Source organism: Haemaphysalis longicornis, unplaced genomic scaffold (assembly GCF_048455015.1).
Source record: "Haemaphysalis longicornis isolate Haplotype H1 unplaced genomic scaffold, Haemaphysalis longicornis Haplotype H1 scaffold_2, whole genome shotgun sequence".
Classification (NCBI taxonomy): domain Eukaryota; kingdom Metazoa; phylum Arthropoda; class Arachnida; order Ixodida; family Ixodidae; genus Haemaphysalis; species Haemaphysalis longicornis.
The window spans coordinates 14,196,008-14,203,588 of record NW_027526295.1 but is presented as its reverse complement, the minus strand read 5'-3'; the positions used below and the strand labels follow the sequence as shown (position 1 = coordinate 14,203,588).

At 44.3% G+C, this 7,581-nt stretch overlaps 1 pseudogene; it reads right to left on the bottom strand.

Annotated features, from left to right (window-relative positions):
• Positions 1-308: 308 nt before the first annotated feature.
• On the bottom strand, positions 309-1,676 carry LOC144166988 (uncharacterized; annotated as a pseudogene).
• Between the last annotated feature and the right edge of the window lie 5,905 nt (positions 1,677-7,581).

Here is a 7,581-nt window from a genome sequence, read left to right as displayed (position 1 = left end):
GGCAGAACCAGTTGTCTAAAAATATTTTCCACATAGTGCTCTAGTACAGTGGCTTATTTGACATAGTTTGCGTTCTTCCTGTAAACTGCGTAGGGCCTTCAGGAAAACAAAAAAGAACAGGTCAGAAGGCACATGATAGTACAGGCCTACACACTAGCAGTGATGGGTTAAAAGTAGGGCCATAAAAAAAACAGGTCACAACACACATCCAGCTCACAGCGCAGGCCTACACGTTAGCAGTGGTGGGATAAAAGTTCCAATAGCTCATGCCATGGGATACGTGAACAAGATGGCATGTGAGCAGGTGCCTTGCTGCCCCACAAAACACTGATTCATGGAAAGCTGTGGCATGTCTTACGAGTCTGCTTGTTTAATTCACATTGGATGAATTCAAAATGAAGGCGAAAAGAGAACTGCAGACAATGCAGCAGTAAAGGAGCCCGTCAATGTAACATTACATTGAATACAAAGAAGCGGGAATGAATACAGACACAAATAACGCAAATACTCTATCAGTCAAGAAGCAGTTAATAAGTATCACCAGGCATTTTACCTCCACAGTACGTAAGCAAGCTTAGGTGCCCCAAGAATTTTTTTAGAATTTCACATAAGTTGCTGTTTTGGAGCAAGGCCAGCCCTTACAGTAGCACGCAAGCCATACTGCTGTGAATATTAGCAGCAAAATAACGCCAACGGTGCAGTTTCGTGTGCTTCATGGCATAAATAGGCAAGCCTATGGCTCCGCGAACTTAGCGTGAAGCACACAGGCGCTTCACACTGGAGGGCCTCGCGCTCATTCGTACGATTTTTCTCCAGCGTGGACAAGTCGTGCACGTGAATGATGTACAAAGAGGGTAGACTGTTCTTGTTAATGCAGAAAAAAAATACACAAACCTTATACATAAACATCTTCGTGGCAGAAAAGGTAATTTACAAGCACAGAACCAAAAGTCTGGTGGGGTACTTCTACTGTCTTCAAGTATTTATGGTATGACAGAACGCATGCACAAGCAAGTGTGAAAACATTTTCTAGCATTACTTTACCAGTTAGTGGAAATGTAGGGAAGCAAGTAGCTGGAATAGAAATTTGCAACGTTCTATGAATTCCTTGAAGAAACTCTGGTCAAATGGCGCGGATATTTGTCGGCACTCTTCCTTGCTGTAACGAAACAGCATGCAGGTGTTCACACCAGTCACACCCATCTGCACTTGCACCTGAGTGTAATAGCCACTGCTTTTCGTTAGTTCCCCAACACGCAACTGCCTTTTGGCAAAATCTTGAATTTTTAGGGGCACTTTGATCTCAAGTAGCCGTGGTGCACAGCATTTACACTTCACAAGCCCATCTGGGCTTGCGCCTAGAAAAGTGTGATGACGAGAGAGGAAGAGGCCAGTTTCAGTCACTTCAAGCTCCACGTGGCTGTCTTTTTTGTCCTGAAATGCTTTCCTGGCTTCAGGCTCACACAGCAGGCCCCTATTCATGGCAAATGTTGCCGTGCCTTTTTTTCAACCACTGCCGCGATGAGACGTCGGGATTCATGCGGCCCCATTTTGGTTTGGCACGTCCTGACCCACGTGTAATCTCTATGCGCTACAGATGCCGTGATCAGACCCTCCCTATACGTATGCCAAAGGAGGCAAGCACTTTGCAGTCGTGTGGCTGTCTCTACGGCTGTAACTTCTTAACTTCTTCGTCTGTGTATGACAGCAGAGTATTCCCCTGTTTGGCTCACTCCAGCCTATTAGAGTTTGGGTTTGGGCTAGTTGGTAGCGGTAATCCATGACTTCGTGTAGCGCCCCCTTTGTTCTTGTCGTTTTGTTGGCGCTACACGAAGTCATGGATCACTCCAGCCACCTTACAGGTAGTCCAGCCACATCTTCGGTACCAGGGTTCCGAAGTTTTCTTTGTTCTTCTGGAAGAAAGTCATTTGATTCAAGTACGTCTGCGAAGCGATCTAGCCCAGATTCTTCGAAGTTGCCAGGCAATTTTATGAGGCTCAGTGTTGAGAGATTCGAGTCTCGTGTTCTGAGGCATGGGTTGGTGTCTCGTTTTTTGTGAAGCCTCGGTGCATCACTAATTCTTTCAGTGGTGTCCTTGGAGAATACAATCTGTTGAAATTGCTTAGTTAATTCTTTTGGATCAAGCGGGTTGTACCACTGCCGTTCACCTTTAGTGCACGCAATGACATCTGGTACTTCAGCGAGATCATGCTGTGCAATGTACATCAGCCCGTACAAAACACAGCAAATATGTTTGCAGACACCACCTTTCCCGGTTACACATGAGCAGCTGCCACTGACAAGCTCCCCATCACACTTATGCAACTTCACCCCAACACTGTACACTGCCCGAGTTGCCATAGGTGCCAGAACTTGTGCCTCTTCACATTGGTCTCTGCGGTGTCTTCCGTTGAAAACAACAACTTTTGCAAGTTGTCTGGTGTGAAGAGCCGCAGGCCAGCATCTCGATGTTTTCTAGCGCTTTTACTTTCAGTGTACCTGCATGAAGAATAAACGTCCGCGTGTACATGCTTTGCAGGACTTATTCCTTCCAAAATATATATTTACACATTCCACACCCTGTAGTGAACTGTTGTGATATACAAATAGTCCAACTTTCATGCCTGCAGAAACAGCTGAAGAAATATTTGTAATTGCACTTGGCTAGAACAGTTGGCATGAGAACAGTACATTCCTGTGCATAAACACCTTTTCATTCCTTACACAACTTTGTACACTCCCAGTTTTTTTGTCCATTGTGCAAGTTCTGGAGATATAGAAGTAAACTAAATTTAAGACGACTGTCTACTGCAATCAGATATGTAAAAAACTTCATTTTAAACTGACCTGAAATTGTAACAGAAAAATGGCTCGGAGCTGCGTAAGTTGGTACATATTCGGATGGGAATCAGCGGAAATTTGTCGAAAACACAAAAGACCCTGATGAAACACACGACTATCAACTGAATTTTTACTGAAGGAAACGCACATATATACAAAAAGTTAAGACGGAAGGTCATTGAAAAGGCAATCGCGGATGTCTGCATAGAAACGCTTTTTTATTGTTCGATAAGGCCACAGATAGCACGCTGACGCAGTGTTCTCCAGCTTAATCTATCTCCAACGCTTCGATCATTTCACGTCCGAGGTTGTTTTTATTTTTCCCCGATAACAGCAATCTCCTGGAGGTTTGCTTTGCACGTGCAGTCTCGAACGTGAAGGGCGAGGTGGCCCGGACGGAGTTGTTTGCAGGGATGCAGCTGCTCTTGGGCCCTGTCATTCAAGCAGCGGCAGATGTAAACGGACCCGCAGTTAAGGGGTATTTGTACACTTCATTTTTGCAGCACTGGGTAAATCTGGTCCGATGTTTTTTTATCGCAATCGGGTCTCTTCGCGTGACTGTTTACCGACGGCACATGCGGTAGCATTTGTTGGGGCCTGAAAACACAACTCTGAGACCATGCTTTGTCCCCACTTTTTTCAGGCCATGGGAGAACCCGTGTACGTACGGCAAAACTGCAGATAACCATTTGTGATAAACAACGGACCAGATACACTCAATGCTACAAAAATGTAGTGTACAAAATACCCCACAACTGCGGGTCCGTTTACATCGGCCAAAACTGGCCGCTAATTGAACGACAGGGCCCGAGAGCACGCGGCCTCCCTTCAAGCAACTCCATCCGCCACATCGCCCTTCACGTTCGAGACTGCACGAGTAAAGCAAACCTCCAGGAGATTGCTGTTATCGGGAAAAATAAAAACAAGCTCGGACGTAAAATGGTCAAAGCCTTGGCGACAGATGAAGCTGGAGAACAGTGCGTTTGCGTGCCATATGTGGCCTTATTGAACAATGAAAAATAGATTCTCCGCAGGCATCGCATCCTTCATTCCCTATTCAATGCCCTTCCGGATCAACTTTGTGTATACCTGTTTCCTTCAGTAAAAATTTTTGATAGTCAGCAGTGTGCCGTGTGTTTCCTCAGGGTCTTGTGTGTCTCCGGCAAAGTTCCGCTGATTCCCATCCGATTATGTAACACAAAGTTGGCCTGTATCAGTATTTTAGAGTTCTGTGAATACAAATATGCCCGACATATGAAAAAAGGTACTGCTGCCCTATACATTTTCCAGCTTTACACTTTGTGACATCACAAATTGCAAATGGTGAAAAGGGTTTGGTTAGGCTTGAAAAACAGTTCTTTTGAAACAAACACTGAGGTAGGGACAAGTTAGAGTAAAAAAATGTATGTGAGAACCTTTTAAAAGGGACAAACCCCAACTAGTAAGCACAATAACATATGTTGCCTCAGCCCAAGCGGTAGGCTTTGTTTCGGTTTCTACCTTGTTGAATGTTTCGCTTGCATACAAGTGCAGTCGAAACATGCATGCATACAGGTGAACATGAGAGCGTACCATACCTACCGACCACCACTGCATATATATATATATATATATATATATATATATATATATATATATATATATATATAGGGAGTAGTAGAACTTTGCAGATGGTAGAGAACACAAGAGAAGAAAAACTTCGAACAAGGTAAAAGCACGATTGTGGCCTACGTTTCAGCAAAGAGAACTTGCTTTCCTCAGGGCAATCTCTCGCCTGGCAGGCAGGGTTTATATAGGGGTAGGTCCCCAGGTGAGATGGGAGGGAAAGATGGAAGGGAAATTGAGCAAGCTGATTGGTTTCGGAGTGTGTCGGGGGAGAGATTGAGGGGCCAAGAAGGTTGTCTAGTTTAAGCCGCGAAGTAGGTCACACGGAAGTCAGCTGGTGGTTGATATTCGTGGAATTTTTGGACAGAAAGGATGAGAAGGTGCTTATTGATCCGCTGCGGGGTATAGGGAAAGGATCTCAGAACCGCCGGAAGCGGACCAGGCGGTGAGGGTGGGGTCCTTATCAGAAACTATCTGCAAGCCTCAGGTCAAAAGAAAAGATAGAGACGGGGGAAAACTAACTAGGTCAAGAACAAAAGAAAAAAAAGGAGAAAAAAACACAGGGAGGGAAACCACATAAACCCACACACAAAAGAAAAAGCAATGACCCCGCAACTGAAATGGCACGTGTTACCCACGGCAACATTCCTGGAACAGGCCTGTCCTGAAACTCAAAAACGAAAAGATAAAGTTAGAGTGACGCACGGGGCACAAGACCACGCGGAGTAAAAAAAGAAAAAAAGGAGAAATTAAATAAATAAAATTGAATTCCAAAAGCAAAGGTTGGAGGAATGAGGGCGAGTATTAACCTAGACGCTAAGGAATGAAACAAAAGAAAAAGAAAAGAAATTGGGTGACCAGGTACAGAGCAGAGTGAACGGTCATAGCCTTTGGATGAGGTATATGCACGAAAATGCCTAATGCTGTATTCCCGGTGAATATCGCAAGGATTCCAAGTTGCCCTTAGACGCATTAATTCCAGCAGGTTCCATGGAGTTGAATTTGTGAATTAAGTAGGATTCTCGGTATTTCCTGTCTCTAGGAGACTTAAAATTTGACTGAAGTATATATAACTTAAGGTCATCAAAATTGTGGCCTGGTTGGTTGAAATGCTGCGCTACAGCTATGGAGGATTTGCTAAGAGTATCTGCCCGGTGACCATTAAGCCGTAGGCTCATAGGTTGGCTCGTTTCGCCTATATACTGTTTGTGGCACATTGAGCATTCCAACATATACACAATGTTGGATGAAGTGCACGTAAAACTTGAATTAACCTTGTGGACATAATTACTGGCTGTGCTTTTTACAACGCAGTCTGTTTGCAGGTGCCTACAAGTCTTGCGTCTGGGGCAGGAGCAGCTGGCTATGACTGGTTGCTTTGAAGGCCCTGTTTTAGCATGCACTAAAATATCTTTTAGATTCCTGTTTCTCCGGTAGGTAACCCTTCGTGCTTCCGGGAATGTCTTTTTAAGCCGGTCGTTACTGGCTAAAATGGGGTAGTACTTCCGCAGTATATTGTTTACGTTTGGGAGGGCGTTTGAAAATTTAGTTATTAGGGCAGGTGGCCTGGCGCTTTCGTTTTGCCGCTGTTTGTTGAGAACGTCATCCCTTTTGAGATTAGACACACGTTGGTACGCCTGATCCAGCGAGCTTTTGGGGTGGTTCCTGTTCATAAGGGTGGCCTTGAGTTCGTCTAGGTGCTCTACGTAGTCACTGTCATCACTGCATACTCTTCTAAGCCTGGTGGCTTGTCCTACAAAGATCCCTTGTTTGCAGTGCCTGGGGTGATGGCTTTTATAATCTAGGTACTGCTGCCTGTCTGTTGGCTTTCTAAAAAGCGTGGTTTTAAGTTTACCGTTGTTTTTACCGTTACCGTTAAGTTTACCATTGTCACCGGGCAGATACTCTTAGCAAATCCTCCATAGCTGTAGCGCAGCATTTCAACCAACCAGGCCACAATTTTGATGACCTTAAGTTGTGTGTACTTCAGTCAAATTTTAAGTCTCCTAGAGACAGGAAATACCGAGAATCCTACTTAATTCACAAATTCAACTCCATGGAACCTGCTGGAATTAATGCGTCTAAGGGCAACTTGGAATCCTTGCGATATTCACCGGGAATACAGCATTAGGCATTTTCGTGCATATACCTCATCCAAAGGCTATGACCGTTCACTCTGCTCTGTACCTGGTCACCCAATTTCTTTTCTTTTTCTTTTGTTTCATTCCTTAGCGTCTAGGTTAATACTCGCCCTCATTCCTCCAACCTTTGCTTTTGGAATTCAATTTTATTTATTTAATTTCTCCTTTTTTTCTTTTTTTACTCCGCGTGGTCTTGTGCCCCGTGCGTCACTCTAACTTTATCTTTTCGTTTTTGAGTTTCAGGACAGGCCTGTTCCAGGAATGTTGCCGTGGGTGACACGTGCCATTTCAGTTGCGGGGTCATTGCTTTTTCTTTTGTGTGTGGGTTTATGTGGTTTCCCTCCCTGTGTTTTTTTTCTCCTTTTTTTTCTTTTGTTCTTGACCTAGTTAGTTTTCCCCCGTCTCTATCTTTTCTTTTGACCTGAGGCTTGCAGATAGTTTCTGATAAGGACCCCACCCTCACCGCCTGGTCCGCTTCCGGCGGTTCTGAGATCCTTTCCCTATACCCCGCAGCGGATCAATAAGCACCTTCTCATCCTTTCTGTCCAAAAATTCCACGAATATCAACCACCAGCTGACTTCCGTGTGACCTACTTCGCGGCTTAAACTAGACAACCTTCTTGGCCCCTCAATCTCTCCCCCGACACACTCCGAAACTAATCAGCTTGCTCAATTTCCCTTCCATCTTTCCCTCCCATCTCACCTGGGGACCTACCCCTATATAAACCCTGCCTGCCAGGCGAGAGATTGCCCTGAGGAAAGCAAGTTCTCTTTGCTGAAACGTAGGCCACAATCGTGCTTTTACCTTGTTCGAAGTTTTTCTTCTCTTGTATATATATATATATATATATATATATATATATATATATATATATATATATATATATATATATATACAGAAGCATAGGTCGGCAGTCTACAACGCCAAAGGAGGCATAAGGGTGTGGTTAGGCTCTATTTTTTACTACGGTTAATGAAGTTAAGATTTTTTTTT